Here is a 22,500-nt window from a genome sequence, read left to right on the forward strand (position 1 = left end):
GCGTTGTACATGACCCGTTCAAAGCACTTTGAGTCTACGCACTTTCAAGAAAAGAATACTTTCATCTACCAATGTCTCCGCCTTCCCTCCCTTGCTCGCTCCCTCCCTCTCATGTCTTTTTCCTCCCCCTATTCCATCTATTAATCGCCCATTTGCTAACTCCTTACCCTTAATCGACCACTTCCATGCAGGCTGCGTCCTAATGGAGTCCCCCCCCCCCCTCGAGACCCACCATACACGAGCGACAGACGATATCCTGTAATCGCTCTTACGTCACTGCCACCAACTTCGTGTCCTCCAGGAAAAGATCTTGGCTGAGCTTAGCGGAATGGTCGAAGTTGAATTGAGTTGAACCACCTTTGTCTCCAAGCGGATTGTTGCTGCTTTAGATATTTTCACTTCCATTTTCTTCCTTCATTCCTTTCCCATGTCTATGTACGATATAAAATATACGCATTCGAGAAGCCAGTAAGAATCACTTGATTGCCAACAGAAAAAGGTGTTTTTCACTTGCACAAAAGGCCGCCATCTCCATAATTGAAAAAGTGCATGCCTTCACCATCTGTCTTGAATTTTAATTAGAAAAGAATCGGGTAATTTCATCTTCACGTCTCATCTCCAGACGGGCCCGAACATTCTTTGCTGTCCTTAAACGTAAAATATGATAATATTAATTGCAGGTATTATGAATATGTATTTATAAATTGTGTGTGTGTGTGTGTGTGTGTGTGTGTGTGTGTGTGTGTGTGTGTGTGTGTGTGTGTGTGTGTGTGTGTGTGTGTGTGTGTGTGTGTGCGTGTGCGTGTCTGATGTGCTTAAGTCTGCATGTTGGTGAGCTTGCATGTATGAAATTACATCATCGATATCCCGCCGCCGAGGCCACACGTACAGCGCTTAAATTATCTAAATTTACTCTGCTGCCCATCAGCTCACACTAAATAGTGAATAAGGCAATTAATCCCCGCCTGCACCAGGACACGAACCGGAGATAATAAGTCAAGACACGAATTAATGGTCAAGGAGAGCAGGACTGACGTGATTAAGGAAACCAAGTTGCATGTCATGTCATTCCCGGCGCTGATTAATAACAGGGGAATCGAATGAATTAAACTATTAATCAGGGTACGAGTGATACAAGCTTTCTTTTTTCTTCTTTTCAGATAATGAAAACGAAGGAATGTTGTCAAGATAAAGTGAGGGCGACTGTCAGGTGAGTTAAGTGAAGTTTTGAAGATTAATTTCGTGTTCAGGATCATAAAAACTTCCTCCTGTGATGACAATGTCAAACTTCCATCTCCTTCACACGATTTTCTATTTATTTCTTTGAACAACAATCTGTTTCCTCAGCATTTCACGTATATACATGACCCGGCTTCCCTTAACTCTAGTTGAATATCCCAACGTCGACAGAGGTTTTTGATCACCAGAGTTTTCGAGGAAAAAACATCACGGTATGACAAACTCTGCAGAATTGTGAAATTGGTTATACGCACATCTTTTGTCACATCGTACGTGTTCGTAATGCCGTTCAAGTCCGGTTAATACGCTCAACTAAAAGACAAAATCACATAAACGCAAATATTTCATTTCTTGCAAAAACGATTTCTCATTTCACACCCGCGCGCCTTCAACACAGCTTCATTGCGGGATTTTGTTCGTTTTGAATATTGCATGTCGTCAGCTAGTTATGCCCAATTCCCTTTTAAATATTGGCATCTAAATCGTTCGCCGGGAAGGTTAACGGTCTTAACGGTCTCTTATTCAAAGCGACTCCGAAAGGCGGCGCTGCCATATACTCCTCTCGCCTGCAGAACGACAAACGTTGCATTACCAAAAGGGGATGGCGGATTATCAAAGCTTTATGTAATTGCAGTTTTGTATACACTGGTTCATATGGTAAACAAGTCCGATTTAGCAGAAATGTATAGAATTACAAAATCGGTTTGGGGGAAAAATAATAAAAACAAAAATAAAATAAAAATAATAATCACCCAAATGAAAAAAGTCATGAGGTAAATGTGCCATTCCTGTTGAATGAAATCATGTTGACTACGAAATCACTTTCCTGTACAAACGGGCTCAATTTTCTTGCCCATTTTAAAATGTGATTTTCGAACTGTCATATGTTGTTTATACGAGCGTGAAACATTTCCAATTTCTGCGCTTTGTCTCTCACTTTAACTCTTACTCTTAATCATACTCTTACACACACACTCACACTCTCTCATACACACTCACTCTCACACACTCACACTCTCTCTCTCTCTTTACCTCGTATCCCCTTTATCCCTCCCATCCGAATATCTCTGTCTTGTTATTCCCAGTCGCGCTTATTAACTTTGACTGCAGCATAAAACCTTCACATGCGCAAACAGCCTGTGTAATTTCACTGAGTCGAGGATGGAGGACGTCAAGCCTCGGGGTTGTGTTCCGCGGGGAAAACACTCGTGGAAAAGTTTAAAACTCACTGATTTCTTATCTCATCCCATAATGACAAATACTCTTATGGCAAACTAGATGCCGTGATAATGAAAAAAATGTATTATATATGTGCGTTTGCGCTTTTAGATTCTGCTTTGGCTTCTGTTTTACACTTAACATCAATCCTCATGTAATTAAGGACGTTTTACTATTTACAGTTCAATCTTTATCCCTATTTAGTAAGATAGGTAGGAAGGTAGGAAAGAAGGTAGATGTTTGTGTGTGTGTGTACTTATATGTGTGTTAATAGTAAGTGCTGTATCTTCTATATATATCTTTCGTAATAGCATAATTTAAAAATTATTGCTTTCTGTTCGAATTAATTTGTATCCATTGGTTCGATTTCCCCCCTGTTATTTTGGTTCAATTTCTTTGCTTGTCTGTCATCAAAATCCTATACTGAACATTTCTTTTGTAACTGTCCCTATGTATTACACATCATGTAATTAAGCTGACCTTAATTTTTCTTTTCACTCGTCCACACACATTGATACGTAGGAACAGTGAGATGGATACGATGGAAACACACACATACACATAACCATATATATATATATATATATATATATATATATATATATATATATATATATATATATATATGTGTGTGTGTGTGTGTGTGTGTGTGTGTGTGTGTGTGTGTGTGTGTGTGTGTGTGTGTGTGTGTGTGTGTGTGTGTGTGTGTGTGTGTGTGTGTGTGTGTGTGTGTGTGTGTGTGTGTATGTATATGTATATGTGTATGCACATGTGTATTTATATGTTTATGTATATGTATATGTATATGTATATGTATATGTATATGTATATGTATATGTATATGTATATGTATGTATGTATGTATAAGTATGTATAAGTATATATATATAATATATATAATATATATAATATATATAACACACACACACACACACACACACACTATATATATATATATATATATATATATATATATATATATATATATATATATATATATATATATATATATATATATATGTATATATCTATATGTATATATATATATGTATATATATATACATATATATATGTATATATATATATATGTATATATAAATATATATATATATAATTATATATATATATATATATATACATATATATAATATATATATATATATATATATATATATATATTCCTTCGTCCTTTTAAGCAAGCGACAAACCAGCTCTTCCCTATTTCCTTCTTCTAAATCCCGATTATGCCTAGGTCGAGTTTATAGGTCATGTTTACTTTGTAATCTCGGGTTTGCGCTGTTGCTATCCTATGTTTACTCGCATTACGAATTCGCGCTTTAAATGCCCCTGAATTCTGTTCATAAGCGCAAATATGGTGGTGCTCGTCCACCGCCATGATTCCGTATCCAAATCCCATTTACTGACTCTCCGCTTTCCTGTTGTGTCACCAAACATTTTATTCTCAACTATGTTCATCGACGTCCCGCCTCCCCTTCCCCTTGTCCTTTCCATTCCCTTTCCGTGATCCCTGTCCTTTTGTTCGTTCTCCCTTTTCTCTCGCATACCCATCCCTTCATCCAGTTACCTTTCATATTCACATCCTCTTTCCTCTCTCTCTCTTTTTCTCGTTCTTCATCTCTCTTCCTATCGCGTTGCTATCTTTTATCTCCTTCGCCTCCTCGTCAGTCCTTCGTGTCTCATTACAGCTGGGCAGAGATCGTTATCCACAAAATCCCTCAAGATAATCACGAAATAAAAAATGAACAAAAACTACCCCTCAGGTCTTAGGGGTGTTATTGTTTACCTCTCTTGTCAGCTCTGGTTTAATTCGTTTACTCTAACTTTGTGAAAGCTTTTTACCATGTCCAAACTGGAAAAAAAATATATTTTCATCATATATATGTGTGTGTGTGTGTTTGTGCGTATGTCCACACACATACACACACACACACGCACACACACATACACACACACACACACACACACACACACACACACACACACACACACACACACACACACACACACACACACACACACACACACACACACTGCATAATCGTTCCTCTTGGATATTATTCATCACTGTCAATATTATTCTAGTTTAGCCATGTTCATGATGATGCCATCGCTTACGCCCGTCTCGTTATACATCCAGGCTGCGCGGTGACGTGGGTCGCTTGTAAATGCAAACTCGATGTGGAAATACTTTCTCCCTCAGCCTCCACCTCCTCCACCACCACCACCAACAACAACACCTCATCTTCCTCCTCCTTTTCCTTTTCCTCACCCTTTTCCTCTCCCTCCTCTTTTCTTACGCTGCTACCACCCCTTTCTACCGCACATACCTTGTATAACTTTCATTCTCTCTCTTCGTTATTCTCATCGGTCTGACGTAACTTTATATTCGCGTGGCGTCAACTGATATCCTAACACCGGGGCCTGCATAACAGTGGTTGGGCCTGCCATGCTGCCTACGTCAATACACAGGTATAAATTTCATGCAATACGTGCCGAGCGTGGAAATCCACTATGATAAACACACGCTTGCATAAGAGTGAGAGTGAGAGAGTGGGTGAGAGTGAGTGTGAGAATGAGAGTGAGAGTGAGAGTGAGAGAGAGAGAGAGAAAGAAGAGTGAGAAAAATTGTTCTTACGCCAGCCAAATTTTCATTCTCTCGCGGCAACCGCAGAACGGCAGCGTCACACGTAATTAAACGTCCCACGACCACTGATGCCTTATTGCACTCTGTGCCATCCTCTGACTTTGCACAATATTAGCTTCGACGTTGCGTAATTCATAGCGAAGTTATTAAATTTCCCTCCCTGATCTTTATTCAAAGGACAACAACAAAAAGGCAGTAAACTTCTTGATTTATTTGATTTAAACATTTGATTTAAAAAGACAAAGAAGACTGATTGGTAAACTTTTCATTCTTTTACCAGTCTCGCCTTACCCTCCCACGCTCTCCTCTCTCATTACCCCTCTTCCCTTTCCATCACCACCTAATCTGTCTCGTTCTACTCTCTTCGTGTCCTCGTTTCACCTGTGTTCCTGCGTCCTTGAACCCTCAACGTCACCGCAATTTGATGCTAGATCATAAGCGTGTGAGAACTGATATCACATTGAGAATAATGTTCTTGCGTTGAGCGTGGTACTCGGACCTGATTTCCCTGCGGCACATGCCAGCTGCGCTCCTCCTCCTGCCCACACTCCCTGCCCACACCAGTCGTGGTTGGCTCCTCCCTCTCTCACACTCCTTCCCCTGGACCCTCCCTCGCTTACATTTCCTTCCCTTGTCCCTCCCTCTCTCACACTCCCTCCCCTGGACCCTCCCTCTCTTACATTTCCTTCCCTTGTCCCTCCCTCCCTCACACATCCTTCCCTCTTCGCTCCTCCTTTTGCACTCCATTTCCTAATCCGTCTTTCTCTCACACTCTCTTCCCTCTCCAACCCTTCTCTTTTCTTTCCCTCATTCCTCATCTTACACTATCTTCCCTCATTCCTCCTTATCTAACACCCCCTTTCCTTATCCATCCTTCACGCACCAATTCCACTGTCTTCCCACCTTCACTCCACTGTTTCACCTCTCTCTCTCCATTTCCCCCTTCCACTCACTCTTCCGCCGATTTACCTTCGACGTCCCTCCTCTGCAGGTAGCTAGCGTGTATTCCTATTCACTGCCTACATTGGCGCCTTTTTTGTTTATAAAGCTTGCTTTCTCTCTCCTTCCTGACCTTTTTATATTATTTTCTAATTGAGCTCAGACTCGAGTGTCTTCACCCGATGCTTTCATTCCTTGTGGATAATTCCCTGTCGCGGCTGTGCAAGTATGGCTCCACACTAAGGCACAAATGCAGCGTCCCTGTGTACAAAGCGACAAGATGCGAAATATGTGGAAAAAGAAAAAGAAAAAATACATATGCAATCACTTGGAAAGCGTAGTATCTTTATGCACCATTAAAATTCTTGTTCAGGGACATGTAAACTCATTATTTCTTGTCTCTAGTCACATGGAGACACAAAGGATGATGTATAACGTTACAGAAGTCAAAAATATGTTTTAGCTGTTCCTATTAAGAGTGAGCGCTCCTTTGGATCCCCAGGCAAGAGAATATTCAGAGAATACTTTTAGTAAATAAAAATTCAAGTGTCATCCATGTACTAAAGAAGACCGAAAAAGACTCCTTACATCATCAGTAACATGCTTAAATATTCCAACAGAGCGAGGGTCGCCAAGTCACGCAGACTACGCGGATGAACTGCAAGATAATGCTACCTGGTCCTCTCACAACACTGCGGTCTGCTGGAGCCTCGTAACGTGTCTGCGATGGACTGGGCACCTCGAGGAAGATCTTGTTTAAGATGAAGGAGAGGTGGGTTGACTCATCAGCAAAGAAAGATAAATAAATATTCTAAAGAAGGCACTAAACAAACAGGGTGGAATGGAAGATTGTATAACACAGCCATATTCAAAACAGAATATTTATACGAATTATATTTAGTTCCTACTGAGGCTGTGTTTTGTTATACCTGTGTGTGCACGTTGAAATACTTGTATTTGTAATTCAAGTATAAGAATTTTAGAAACGAACCGTACCTCGTACGCACACACACACATGCAAAATTCTCAATAAGTAACACGAGTCAAGAGGAGGGGGGAAAGAGAGAGATCGAGTGCGCAGAGGGCGAGCGAGAGGGGAAGTAGGCTCGCCTATTTCTGACGAGATGAATTCATTTCCTCCTACTTGGTTAGGCCTATTTAAACCAAGAGTGCCAAGAGAGAGATGTATTCTTATATTCACTTTCATGCGCATTACCATTCGATATGAAGAATCAAAGATGATTACGCACAAAGGCAAAGAATTTCCTCGGGCCAAACGCTACCATGATTAATGACAATAAATCATCGGCATTAAGTGCAGCGGTTTAATTAAACACATGGTGCTCCTATTGCTTCATATCGGTGCCTGGCGGTTGCAGTTCATTGGTTTTATAATCAATATCTCACTTGCAATATGATTCTCACAGAAAGATTACAATATTTGTTAACAAAACCACTAAAAATGACTAGTATGAAGTAAAAGCAATACTCAAGAAAAGTGGAAAAATTCAGACGGTATATCGCAGTTTTGAAGAAAAAAAACTAATATAAGTATTTCCCTCTTCGTGAAGAGTCGTAGCTCTAAGGATTGTTTCCGAGATGAAATAACCGAGGAGAGTCAAGAATTAATTTCAAAAATTATTTCGTTCTTGAAGGAGAGATAAGAAGAGGGATGCGGAAAGCGGAGAGTTAGAGTCCATTTGAGGTACGAAATAAAAAAAGGAGATGAGAGAAAATGTGAGAGATAGCGTGACTGAAAGAATCCAAGAGCCTGAAGCGGAGTAAAAACACACAAACCCCGAAATGAATGTAATTGAAACTAAACTAACGAAAAAAAAGAAACCCCAAAAAGTGACCAACAAACTCCGGAACTTTCCCTAAATATATAAACAAAACTACAAACAACTATTTAGCCCCGCCTGAAAACAAAATAAATACTCCTACACGTAACCACTTTTCCTTCACCGAGCCACAGACATACACGTACAGACACACACTCACACACACACACACACACACACACACACACACACACACACACACACACACACACACACACACACACACTCACACAACGGAAAGCATCCAACGTAAGCGCACGTACCAGACACACACACAGAGCGGATATATTGGGCAGCTCTTTAGAAATATTTACCGCCATTGCTGACAGACTTAGCATCCAACACGAGCGTTGCGCCTCTCCTAAAATTCCCTTTGCTTGTTACGCTGTCCCTTCTTTCTTCCGCGGGCGAGGGAGGCAACGGGCCAGCGGATCCGGCGGATTAAAAACACTCGCAGGAAGGTCTGACCCGGAGGAAATCTAAAAGTCCAAGCGTATTATGTTGACATTAGGAGAATTTGCATAAGAATGGAGGATATAATACCTCACACAAGGACTGGATATGTGCTAGCTAAAGCCGAGTTTTCCCAGTGTTTCTTATCATAAACATTGTTCATGAAACTTTCTTTGTGTGTATATGTACGTATATATGTATATTTATATGTACATGTATATATATAGATAGATAGATAGACACACACACACGTGTGTGTGTGTGTATGTGTGTGTGTGTGTGTGTGTGTGTGTGTGTGTGTGTGTGTGTGTGTGTGTGTGTGTGTGTGTGTGTGTGTGTGTGTGTGTGTGTGTGTGTGTGTGTGTGTGATGCACACATATGATATATAATAAAATAAATATGATAACGGCAAAATGTTAATATAATTTTCTCTCATGTCATAATTAGAGATTTGCGGTGTGCTTCCTTTGATGGATATGCAATAAACGCAACGAGCAAAAAAGGGGAAAGATAATATAATTAAAAAATAATAATTCAACTCTCGCAGAGAAGGTTAATATAATTTCCTCTTCCGGAGCACCGCGATATGAAGGTCAAATGAAATCTGAGATATAAGGATCTGCTCAAAGGAACTCACTCCTTCATTCGCAAGTCCTTGAGGATATTTGAATTCGTATTCTGAGCAATCGTTCAACGCCCTTCGTGGGATTATATTGCACAGCATCAATTATTATGACGTGTACGCTTACTTCCCCGAGTGAATTAACATATTCTGAGGGATGCCACTGGCAACATATCCTTTAATTTCATTCTAGATTAGGATGCGCACTGGGTTCACCATAATACATAAATAAATAAATAAATAAATAAATAAATATATATATATATATATATATATATATATATATATATATATATATATATATGTGTGTGTGTGTGAGTGTGTGTGTGTGTGTGTGTGTGTGTGTGTGTGTGTGTGTGTGTGTGTGTGTGTGTGTGTGTGTGTGTGTGTGTGTGTGTGTGTGTGCGTGCGTGTTAGTGTGTGTATTACACTGGTTCCTGGGCCATGGCCAACCCACCCACATATTTCTCAAAAGCCAGTAACTCTTCACGTAATTTCGTTGACAAAGCCAGAAACGAATAAATCAATAAAGGCCGTCGATTGCTTGACCCCCTCCCCTTCAGCGGAGGTAAGGATTTCAACTTGAGTTTAGGTTATTGGATATCTCTTCTCGAGTTACGTTTGCTTTATATCCTAAAGCCCCCCTGATAACAAAGCGCTCTCCTCTATTGACAGTCACTAGCCACCCTCATCCATAGACTAAACTGTATCGGTTTCACTCATGTACCGATGAGGTGTGACCAACCACATGGTCATACTCCGGCCATACAAAAATCAAACCAGCGGCCTCGCCTGTTTTGATCTCCGCAGCCTCTTCGTCCCTGTGACAAGGACTCTTGCTTCCTCTGCCCCTTTCGCCTCCGCCAGGGGCCTCTGCAGCAGCATCCTGGCGGCCCTTGCAGTTTTCCCTCTTAGTTTCTCGAGCATCACCTTTAATTTAGTCCTAGCAGTAACCGGTATTGCTGGCTCGTTTGTTCATGCCGGTGGACGTGGCTATTCCTGTTTCATGGAATATAATTCGAGGCTTTCGAGCCAAAAAAAATATATATGGTTGATTTATTCTTAAGACTGCATTTTGGATTCATTCGGGATCGCATGTAGTATAGTATATAATCACACGAGACACAACCACCATTTATGCAATAATACTATCTTCCCCTACACCAAAAATGTCTCCCCCGCTAAAGCCACTACTACCGCTGCAATCTTTAATCTACAATCCTAACTGAAGTCCCCTTACATCCACATACCGACCCACACCGAAGAACAAGCCCCCCCCAACACACACACATTTCCCCGTCGATGTTAATGTAGCCATAATCTACAGTCCCTTCGTCATTTCCCGTTCGATTTCCTTCATCGACTCGAGGTGATTCCATACGAGGCACAAGCTTCCCCTCGACCGTGCGTAAGGGCGGCCCTACACGACGACCATTAACGAGAGGGGAGGGGGGGGGGGCTGCTCAAAGATGCCGCGTCTCTGGCTTCGATGGCGTGCACCGAGATATTCCCATCGATATAGGAGTGAACAACGGCTTTTATACACACACACATGTATATATATATATGTGTGTGTGTGTGTGTGTGTGTGTGTGTGTGTGTGTGTGTGTGTGTGTGTGTGTGTGTGTGTGTGTGTGTGTGCGTGTGCGTGCGCGTGTCCTACTCCAGTAGGATACTGGAGGCCTTATATTCTAATTCCTGCCGACATTAGACCTTCCTGTGTAATCCAGCTCTTATTTATATTCTTCTTTCGTCCAAACTTTTGACTTTAAATCCTCCTCTGCCTTCCTGATTCCGTCCCTTGCATCGCGTCTCCCGCCATCCATATATTCTCCCTTCCCACATTATCGAGCTTTGGCGTTAGCGTGTTTGAACCTCGAATCAAACGTCTGGAAAGAAAATGCAAAAGCGAAAAAACGGAAAAAATAAGGAAGGCAAAAGAAAAAAGAAAACGTTTCCTTCTTCAAAGAGCGAGAAGCGAGGAGAAATGCTGACAGGCAATTTGACTTCATTTTTAATTAACTCGAGTATTTAACAGAGCAAAGAAAGACGGTGCCAAAGTGAGTGATCAATCTCCAGGCAGGCTACGTGGGGCGCCGGCGAGACTGCCGGGTAAATAGTCTTCCCTCGTTTCATCACAGTATGCATGTCAGACCACACGCCGTCCGACTGCTCTCCCCTCTCCGACATGAGGTGTCACTCGTACACTTATCGTTCTCCTGAGTCATGAAGCGAGCGAGGAGGGAAGGACGAGCTGGCGATCTTGCATGTAACTGTTTGCCAAGTATCGGAGGCGCCTCGAGGAGGGACGCGTTGTAATCAAGGCCAAGAGACGTCGACTCAGTAGGAAGGGGTTGATAATCACTGTCAGAATCCCGCTAATGGCGTGCTTTCTTTCTCAGGCAATCCGGATAATAAGGCGTTAACTTCTCAACGCTGTTTTTATCAAGAAGAAGGAAAGATGGAATAAATTCAAGTTATGAGCGATAACTTCGAGATGACTTGCAACAGAGCACAAACTTTTCTGAAAACCTTTGTCATACAAAGCCAGGTTATTTGGAGGTGAAGGAGAGCATCTGCCTCGCTCACTCCGGCGCCATGCGACGAGTTCCTATTGTTGAAGAGAGTGAAATATTGATTGCATCTTTTTCCCATTTTCCACATGGTTGGAAGATATAAACACTCTAGGTCGACAACAAAATCATAAATATGCCACCTTGCTCACTCATCTCAAAAAGAACGAATATCCTCCTTTCTTCTTCTTTGGTATATTTGCTCCTTAAGCTTTCACTCCTCTTCCTCTTCCTCCTCCTCTTCCTCCTCCCTGGAAAGTCTGCCTGAGGTAGCCACGACGGCAGAAACAACATTCATCTCCGTCAGACTCATTACGAGGCCGTCACCACAGCCTCGACAAGGGACCGTCCCGGGGGCATTTACACGGAATAATCCATCCTCCGGAGACGCGTCGGATCAACAATGCATAACGAGGAACCAGTCACGCCTTTCCTCGCGCGGGCGCCACAGGTGCTGCTGTCATCCACGACGTATCGACGTTGAAAAAAGCGTTGAAGTCGAAGCTTGGATCCTCATAGGAATAAGTTTACGGTGAATTGCATCCGTAACGACCCGTCCCCCTTCCCATCATCCGAAAAGAATCAGTTGGACTGGAAAGGGATGCGACTTCGATGAGATGCTGCTTAAGGCGGTCTGACGCACGCCGGAACACACGGCGGGGATACATTTGCGATGGAAGGAGGACATGAGGAAAATAAAAAGAGGGAAGTATATAAAAAGGGAATCAGAAGCTGGTAGGAAAACTGGATAGATGGGATAAAAATGAATGGAAAAATAATAATGAATGAGAGAATGAATATGGAGATGTTAATATTAAATATCATAGCAACTGGAGAAAGTTGAACTGAAAATTAATGACAGAAAGAGAAAACGCAAATAAAAAATCCAAGAAAAGTACTGTAACTGAAGTTGGCTCCACTTCGCCCTGGTGAATCTTTTGGAACGTAAGAGTGAGATTAATATCATATCTCCTTTTAGGTTCCTTGGAAAAAGAGTTGTCTGATTTCCCATTTTTGTGATGTCATAAAAATAATTAATCTCCTGCTCGACATGGATTTTAAATGACGTTACATGCCATTCCTTCTTTCTGACAAAAGCCATATCATTTCTTCCTTTGCCCGGAAGCTATACCAATTATTTCCAGACGTCAAAGGATATTTTTCATCCCTACCCTTGCCTCTGTCGATAAGTAAAAACACTGAACTTTTATCCAAGCGGGAAGTATGCGTGCCTGCGATCCATCTTCTGCAAACCCACGTGCAATGCGAATGATTTCTGTTCATCTCCCTGGTGAATATAATCGGGATTCCAAATCGCCGTTTAATCCTTTCCTTCGCACCATTCTCTTTCCCACATTCTCCTATTCATTCTTCTTATCCTTCTCTTCCCCCCTCGATGCCAGTTTGCAATTCAATCCGTGAATAAGCGCCGGCCGTTGACAAGACAGTGGTTTCCCCCATCGCCATGACATCTTGTTTCAGAGTATCGCCTGTCCGCCCTCACCATTTTTATACGCTCTATTCCCTTATCTACGCCGCCCCTCCGACGCAATCCGAACAGTGAATAATTCAATAACACGGCAATGCATCCAATTCATAGTGAGGTATTGATGCTTGATTCCTCTTGTCAAATAGGGGCCGCCGAGGTCTGTAAATATCATAGACAACTTTTACGACCGCGTAGCACCTCGAAAACACTGGCGCACATGCGCACTCTCTTGGTCCTTATCAATATTCTGCACAGAACTCGCTACATCTTTCAAGCTAACCGTTGGCACCACCTTCTCGCCCCGCCCCTCGCTCCCTTCCCCCAAACACACGAACCATCAAAGGGACTCCCGCTGGAACCTGCATGGAAAACCCGCTACACCATCGGCCCTCAAATAGATTTCTCCCCTTTTCCTAAAACACAATTTCTTTTTCTCCCAATGAAACGAGATACTGTTTCCTCCTCTCTTCCTCCTCCCTTCTTCCCTTCCTCCCTCCTCCTCCCTCTCCTTCTCCTTCTCCTTCTCCTCCTGCATATCCACCTATAACACCTCTACCACCACTACCACCTCCTTCCCCTCCCCCCTCCCCTCCTCCTCATTTTGCCTTTCTTCCTCCTCTGCTCTCTCTTTACTCTTTATCCTTCCCTTCTCACCTTCAAGGCCCCTCCCCCCCCCTCGATCACCATTCTACCCTCACCAGACTCAACAATGGCAGGGCAATATCACAGGATTTGTGGGGATGCCTCTCCCTCCTCAACAAAAGTCTTTCTACATAAGACTGGAGCCTAAGGAAAGTATGGGCTTCTGGGGCTCTCGCTCCTTGTTTCTCCAAAGGCTTTTGAGGTGGAGACGTTTCGAGTAGATGGACGTCGATAAACACACGTTAGGGTTGTGGACAAGTCGTTTGTTCGTCAGAGAGAGCTATGGGACTGAGGCACTGAGACTCTCTCTTTCGACACTACATCCTTTACCTTCCTGTTCGTACATGTGTGTGGTTGTGTGTGGGTGTATGTGTAGTCTTGTTTGCTTACTTGCACGCGTGCACCACGTCGCATGTACATGCACACGCACGCATGCACGTACGTACACACACACACACACACACACACACACACACACACACACACACACACACACACACACACACACACACACACACACACACACACACACACACACACACACACACACACACACACACACACACACACACACACACACACACACACACACACACACACACACACACACACACACACACACACACACACACACACACACACACACACGCACACGCACACGCACACGCACACGCACACGCACACGCACACGCACACGCACACGCACACGCACACGCACACACACACACACACACACACACACACACACACACACACACACACAGTCTCCCACTAAAAGCGCCAATAACCAGTGTAAGCGTCACAGACTAATGCCTCTCCTCTTCAGCTACCGACTTGAATTGCAGAGCTGAAGCCACTCTTGCCCTTTTTTCTCCCCGGAATAATCAAACAGCACGATAAGCATCTCTAAAAATGGCCCGTAAGGAATGTAACTGGCGAGAAAATTTATGTAATGCTTTAGCAGCGACGAGACTCGGCTAAATAAATGGGCGTGGCGTTACAGAGGAGGAAAACCAACAAGCTGGCGAGGGTGAAGCGCTCGCAATTTCTCTCCGGAAACTACAACTGTGAAGAAAAAAAATGGTCCGAGAGCAAAAAAATAAAAACATCACGATGACTAAAATCCCGGATGATACATGGTACCCTTTTAAAGTCACAAACGTTTCTATTTTAACGACTTTTAAACATGAAACAAACACGCTAAAGTCAACTTGAAATGAAATCAAAACCGACCAAAATAAAATCTGAATCACAATGGAGCATTTTGAAATATAATAGAAAACTCCGAAAACCGCAAAAGGTTCATAAAATCAGGAAAATCTATGCAATGCTATAATGCAACACTGTATCTCCGTGAAGGAGATATGAAGGGGAAAAGGGAGAGAAGATGAAGAACAAGAAAAGAAGAAAAGACAAGAAAAGAAAAAAATGAAATGAGAGAGAGAGGGGGAGGGAGGAGAGAGACAGATAGATTGAAAGAGAGAGAGAGAGAGAGAGAGAGAGAGAGAGAGAGAGAGAGAGAGAGAGAGAGAGAGAGAGAGAGAGAGAGAGAGAGAGAGAGAGAGAGAGAGAGAGAGAGGGAGGAACAAATCAAGATAAAAGACACATAAAAGGAATGAACAAGAGCGGATGACTAAGAAAGGAACCGAAGTTAGATAGAGATAAATGCCCCGCCGCTTCTCCCACAACGAAATTGAATGCTGTTCCGTCCTCTGGCGAAAGGGAGGGAAACCACAGAGGCGGCGATAGGAGGAAGGGAGAGAAAGTAAGAGGGGAAAGGAGGGAAGGGAGGAATGAGGAAGAAGGGGGAGGAGGGGAGGGGAGGGAAGAATATGGAGAAGAGGGAGAGGAGGGAAGAATGAGGCGGAAGATAAGAAGGGGAAGGGGAAGGGAAGGAAATATGAGTAGGAAGGAAAAAAGGGAGACGGGATCGGTAGAAAAAGGAGAGGGAAGGGGATTCCCCGCAGGAGGAAGAAGCAAGAAGACATGGAGGGAAGATCAAAGGAGAATACATGAAAGGGAAGAGAGGGGAGACAAGAATGAGGAAGTAGGGGGGGGAGGAAAAATGAGGAAGTAGAGGGGGAAAGGAGAGTGGAGAGAAGTAGAGGGGGGAAAGTGGAAGAAAGAATGAAGAAATAGGGGTGGGGGGTAAGAAAAAGAGGGGAAGGAAGAATGAGGAAATGGGGGGGGATGGGTAAGAGAAAGAGGGGAGGAAAGAATGAGGAAATGGGGGGAAAGAGAACAAATTAGGGCTAAGTAGGAGGAAGGGAAGCTGAGGGAATGAGCGAGAGAGAAGAAAACAAATGAAGGAGGGAAAGGATGCAAGACGTAGAAAGAAAGAGATTGACAGAGGAAGAAAAAGGGAAGAGTGAGGAAGAACAACAACGAAAGGAAGACGAATAAAAGGGGAAGGAAAGGAGGCAAACGGACGAGAAAAAAGGTGATGAATGTAAACAAGTGAGAAAGCAGCGTAAAATAAGAAGGGGGAGAGACAAAGCGAAAGATAGGAGATGAAGGAGAACACTCGCGAAGAAAGGGAGATTGAAGATAGGGGAGGCAGGGAATCAGGCAAAAGATAAAGATAGCGACCTTAATTAAGGAAGGGATATTATAATCGTGATGATAAGAACGATGATGATGATAATATTAATAATGTTATAATACGAATAGTAATTAATAACGATAATGATAATCACGGTATGAATAATGATAATAACGGCAAAGATAATACTACTAGTAATAATGGTAATTATAATAATGGTAACTACTAGTAATAATATCAATATTACTCACGATGATATCAGTAATAACAAAGATAACAATAATGATAACAACAAAACATCATAAAAAAAAAGAATAAATCTATCCATCAAATGTATCTATCTTCTATATAATCTTATAATATAATATATACATATATATATATATTATATATATATATATTATATATATATATATATATATATATATATATATATTAATATTATATAATATATATATATAAATATTATATATATATTATATATATATTATCATATATATATTATATATAATATATACAGTTATTACTGTTCTCTATATGTAGTATAAGTTTTTAAATATCTATTATATACTAATAAGTTAAATAAATAAATATGGGAGTATAAACGAATAAAACAAAAACATACACCCAGGGAAAAACGGAGTTAACATCCAAGGGAGTTTGGGGAGGAGGAAAGGAAGAGGAGTAGCTGGAGAGAGGAAAGGAAGAGGGAGGAGGAAGGGGGAGAAGGAGGAGGAGGAGGGAGGGAGGCGGGAGGGGGAGGGAAAGGGAGGAGGGAGGGAGGGAAGGAAGGGAGGAGGAAGGGAGGGAGGGAAGGGGAGGAGGAGGGAGGGGAAGAGGAGGAGGAGGAGGAGGAAGGGAGGAGGGGGAGGGGATGGAGGGAGGGAGGAGAGGGAGGGTAGAAGAGGAGAGAGAGAGAGAGGAGGAGAGAGAGGGGAGAGGAGGAGAGAGGAGGGAGTGAGGAAAGGAGGAGGAGGGAGGAGGAGGGAAGGAGAGAGGAGAAGGAAAGGAAGAGAAAGAGATAAGGGAGGAGGGAAGAGAGAGAAGAGAGGAGAGAGAAGGAAGGATAGAGAGAATAGAGAGAGGAGGGAGGAGAGGGGGAGGGAGGAGGAGAGAAGAGAGACGAGAGGAGACGAAGAGAAGAGATGAGAGAGAAGAAGGAGAAAAGATGAGGAGAGGAGGAGAGAATAGAAGATAGGAGAGAGATGAGGAGAGGGGATAGATAGAGAGCGAGAGAGGAAGGAAGAGAGATAGAAAGGAGATACGTAGGAAGAAAAAGTAAGAGAGGCATTCCAGTTATGCCCAGAAGTGGATATAAGAATAGGCCATTTGTTATAGCACTGAATCTCCGAAGAGATCAAAACCCTCCCTATCACTGGCTCGTCCAATCTGACCGACGTACATCAAGCTCTCGCAAACACTTATCGACCATGAAACAAATTCACTCCAACTCCCATCCCCCCCTCCAAGCGCCTCGATTCCAAAGGATGACCGATCTTGTGGATGGAGCTCTGTCGCCCCCCTCCATCTTTTTAGTTACTCCCCATCTTCCCTCCACCGTCGTTCCGATCGCATCAACGTGGATATAGGCCGGATTTCTGTGGATTATGAAGATTCCCCGTTGATATAGTTGATATATTATCGTTACTGTTGCGGGATGAATCTAAAGCGCAAAAGTGGGATGTCTATGTTGAACAACATATTTCGCGACGCATGGATTTTGGATTTTGTTTCGGTTAAACGAAAGTTGTTTCAAGTTAAAACAGTGTAATATATAGTTGTTTGGCCTCGCGGCTAGTGCGCTTGGGATGCAGTTTTCTGCCCGGCAAGATAGCTGGTAAGGGATACATCGCAAAGTACCCAGTCCGCCTTCGTAAAGTTACGCTACCGCACAGGGCAGTCGTGTTTCCTGGTATTTGGGGTACTGGATTAAGTTTTTCGCATTTAAAGACGAACAAAGAAACTTGTGAACATAGTTATGCAACGTCTGTTAATGGGTGTACGTATTTTCTTTGTCACGGCATGCTTGCGCGTCGAAAAGCAGATGTAAAACAATTAAGGTGACATGGTGTTGTTAAACAATAATACTTTTATGGTTACCTACTGATATTGCGTCATGTTCCTTGCGCGGGATCGTAAGAGCAGCAGGGCAACGATAGATTGTAAGAGGAAGAACAACAAAACAATCAGGGTAAAGACATATCGAGGCGAGGGTGGAACACAAAGGGTGGTGCGCAGGGGAGAGTTTGTAACTAGTTCAGCACCTCCACCAGAAGTAAGAGGAAAGGAGCCGACCAGAATAAATTTAATCAATGTCGACAAAGAAGTCTAGGTCTCTCATATGCTCTGTCAAGTTACCATAAGTGGAACTAAGAGCACACCAATATTCTCCACGAAGGGTAGGATGCTATATATACTGGCCCGTTCTATATAAGCCGAGGATATTAATATTACTCACGGTGATATAAGTAATAAACAAGATAGATAATATGAATAACAACATTGACATAATAAGAAAGAAATCTATCAATCAATGTTTGTATTATATATCTATCATCTATATATTATAATATATATATATATATATATATATATATATATATATATATATTATATATATATATATATATATATATATATAATATATATATATATATATATATATATATATATATATATATATATATATATATATATTATATAAAATGTAAATTATATTATAATGTTTATACAAATATTCTATATAGTTATATATATAGTTATATTATAAATAAAAAAAAAAAAATAAAAATTAGTAAAAACAAAAAAAGTTATTATTAAAAAAATTACGGATTACAAGGTGTAGCAAGAGAAAGGGAGAGGAAGGGCGAGAGGAGGAAGGAGGAGGGGGGAGGAGGGGAGGGAGAGAAGGAAGAGAGAGGGGGAGGGGAGGGAGGGGGAGAAGGAGGAGGGGGAGGAGGAGGGGAGGAGAGAGAGGGAGGAGAGAAGGAGGAAGGAAGAAGGGAGGGAGGGGAGGGGGAAGGGAGGGAAGGAGGAGGAGGAGGAGGGGGAGGGGGAAGATGAGAGAGGGAGAGAGAGGGAGAGGGAGAGAGAGAAGAGAGAGAGAAGAGAGAGAGAAGAGAGAGGAGAAGAGAGAGAGAAAGAGAAAGAAAAAGAGAAAGAGAGAAAGAAAAAGAGTAAGAGAGAAAGAGAAAGGAAGAGAGCGAGAGGAAGAGAAAGAGAGGAGAAGAGGAAAGAAAGAGAGAAAGAGAGAGAGAGAGAGAAGAGAGAGAGAGAGAGAGAGAGAGAGAGAGAGAGAGAGAGAGAGGAGAGAGAGAGAAAGAGAGAGGAGAGAGAAGAAGAGAGAGAGAGAGAAGGAGGAGAAATAGAGAGGAGAGAAGGAGGGAGGAAAGAGGAGAGGAGAGAAGGGAAGGGGAGGGATGGAGGGAGAAGGAGGGACGAGGAAAAGAAGGGAGGGAAGAGAGAGAGTTGTCATGGAAGGAGAGAGCCCAGGCCCAGCATTTGATGATCCGAGGAAAAGAAAATTTCCTTAAACTTTTCTCGCAATTCTCCCATCCCATTAGGAAGAGGCAAATCATCATATCCCGACCCGTCGAACTCAATCCCTAAAGAAAATCTCGTGTTCCTCTGTAGATTTCCGCAATCCCGAGCCCTAATCTTCTCTACTTATCAACGTCGATTCCGCGTCTTCTCAACACAAATTTCGAAAAATTTATAAATGTTCCCCGTAAATTTCTATTCCTGACGATACAGTTACGACCGCGTCACTCCCCGTGGACAGTGCGGGAGTACGTGTCGTTATTTTTTACGACCCCTCTTTTGGATTTTGTCGATTTCGATTAAAGTAATTGTAATTCTAGAGATTGTAATATTCCAGTTTGAAATATACGCGTTGCTCTCGTTTTACTTTTTGGCGTTTGTTAAACGAGCAAACATTGGTATGGCTGTCTTCCATAGGCTTGATTTGTTTCCTGGTTTTGGATTCGGCTCGTTTATCACAAGCCCGTTCTGCAGAAGAGATAGTTGTTACAGATATACATTTAAAAGTACAGCCTTGTAAAGTTACAGACGGCACGCTTGGGGCAGCTCAGAACGTTTTATCAATTATCACTGGATACCGTGTCACGCACGTCCGTGCACAAACAAGATATACCGTCATGCAGCCATATATATGCACACGCTTAGTGTTAAAGAAGTATTTTTGTTAGTTTGAAGAGGATAAAAGAAATATCTTGTGGATTGTTATATATTGTGGTATTTGATAGGCTAATCCAACAATTTTTGGAAGGAAATTAAAACAATAAATAATATTTCACTGGAACTATATCGATCTCAACACAGTTGGTCAACAACCACGGAACCCAGCAAGAAAAACTTAACACCAAATCGCGAGAGAAGGAGGAGAGAGTTAAGGACGTAAAAGGGAGCAGAAATGATGAAAATAAGTCTAGCCTATGTTTCGACCATGTGTAACGGAATACAAAATATTCTATATCCTTTTCTATTACCCGTTCAAGTTTTCTTATAAAAAAGTCATAAATAAAGCTATACGAACTTAATTATCCTTTGTTACCATAAAGCTATTAATTTAATTAATATTTACTTATACCCATTACAATAAGGATATAAAGAGAGAAAAATTTTTTTTGGAACGCTTTAAAACGACGCACGCCTAAAATATTTTGTTCCTTCCAAGTTATATCCAATAGGAAGAGGCTGTTATTTCCAAGAGAGGGGGTATATTTTTGAAGACTACTAATCTCTTAACATGAGGGGATTTTTATTTAAACATGGCTTTCCCTTGTGCTCGTAACTGTTACAGAATGACTGTCAGGTTGAATAATGCTGACAAAGTGGAGCCATTTAAGCAGTGCGGACTTAAAAGATTTAAAAGTTAATCGTCTGAGTAAATTTCAGCTTTCTTTTCGGCTGTAGTGTTGGGGGCGACGGAGGAGAAGTCCTTTCGTGCGGTCTCACCAAACTGATCTAAAGAAACTGTTCTCCTTAAGTCAGCGCTGTGCTGCACTGAGGACGAAGAGGTTTTTGTGGGGTCGTTGCAGGAATCGAGGATGGCAAGAAGTAGAAGATATTAGGAGAAGGACGATGGGGGATTAAGTGAGAGAGTGAAAGGAATACGGGCAAGGGTATATACATACACATACACACAAACCGAGAGAGAGAGAGAGAGAGAGAGAGAGAGAGAGAGAGAGAGAGAGAGAGAGAGAGAGAGAGAGAGAGAGAGAGAGAGAGAGAGAGAGAGAGAGAGAGACAGACAGACTCGAGCAGCTCTATATTGGCGTCCGATTGACCCAAGTAGACTGCCGAACCAAAGGGCCTGACCGCCAAAGGAGTGTTATATATCTCTCGCTTCCCCTCCGCCCCTTACACACACCCTCTTCTCAATAGGCCTAAGAGAAACCTTGTTGGAAACACGTCACAACCGTCTGCTGCGAAGAGGCGGAAGCGACACGCAGCGAGTGAAGAAGAGCCTATAAGAGGCACTAATATGAACGAGGGGAAAAAATATCGATTGTCATCATGAAGTGCGCCGCGCAAAATTTAAGACGAAATAGATGAGCGAAATAAAAGAATTAAATACATTAAAATGACCAAATCTTATTCGCCAAATTATCACAGTTAATCTAGTGAGCACCATTACCATCAGTACCATCTCTATTACCATGACCTACATCTAACACTTCACAATAAAATGCTTTCTCAAAAAAGTATAAATAAAAAAAAAGCGCAAAATTTACACCTCAAAAAAGGGAAAGGAAAAACGAAGCTGCAAAGAGCGTAAAAATGGTCAGAACGACGGCAGCTGAGCATGGTTCAAAGACCACCTCGCAACAATAAGAATTTTTGGGTCAAGTAGGAAAACTTTTCGACAAGAATTAAAAATCAAAATCCTTTGGAGCTGAAACAATACCGATGTCCACTACCTAGAATATGAATTATGGAATCAAAGAAAATCTAGATTATATATATATATATATATATATATATATATATATATATGTCTGAAAATAATAAACACATGCATGTGTGTGTGTGTGTGTGTGTGTGTGTGTGTGTGTGTGTGTGTGTGTGTGTGTGTGTGTGTGTGTGTGTGTGTGTGTGTGTGTGTGTGTGTGTGTGTGTGTGTGTGTGTGTGTGTGTGTGTGTGTGTGTGTGTGTGTGTGTGTGTGTGTGTGTGTGTGTGTGTGTGTGTGTGTGTGTGTGTGTGTGTGTGTGTATGTGTGTGTGTGTGTGTGTGCGCGCGTGCGTGTGTTTTGAT

General features: G+C 42.1%; 1 protein-coding gene and 1 long non-coding RNA gene across 2 annotated transcripts in view; one reads left to right on the top strand and one right to left on the bottom strand.

Annotated features, from left to right (window-relative positions):
- LOC122257932 (multiple PDZ domain protein) overlaps window positions 1-22,500 on the bottom strand; it is a 618,627-nt gene that overhangs the window by 338,986 nt on the left and 257,141 nt on the right. The gene's annotated exons all lie outside the window — the stretch shown is intronic.
- LOC122252330 (uncharacterized) overlaps window positions 1-22,500 on the top strand; it is a 64,510-nt gene that overhangs the window by 36,003 nt on the left and 6,007 nt on the right. The window contains exons 4-5 of the long non-coding RNA XR_015191625.1: window positions 1,161-1,210; window positions 6,682-6,833. This is a non-coding gene — a long non-coding RNA (uncharacterized LOC122252330). The remainder of the gene's footprint in view (window positions 1-1,160; window positions 1,211-6,681; window positions 6,834-22,500) is intronic.

This window comes from Penaeus japonicus, unplaced genomic scaffold, assembly GCF_977035675.1.
Source record: "Penaeus japonicus unplaced genomic scaffold, GWHDUDI00000001_assembly GWHDUDI00000014, whole genome shotgun sequence".
Lineage (NCBI taxonomy): Eukaryota > Metazoa > Arthropoda > Malacostraca > Decapoda > Penaeidae > Penaeus > Penaeus japonicus.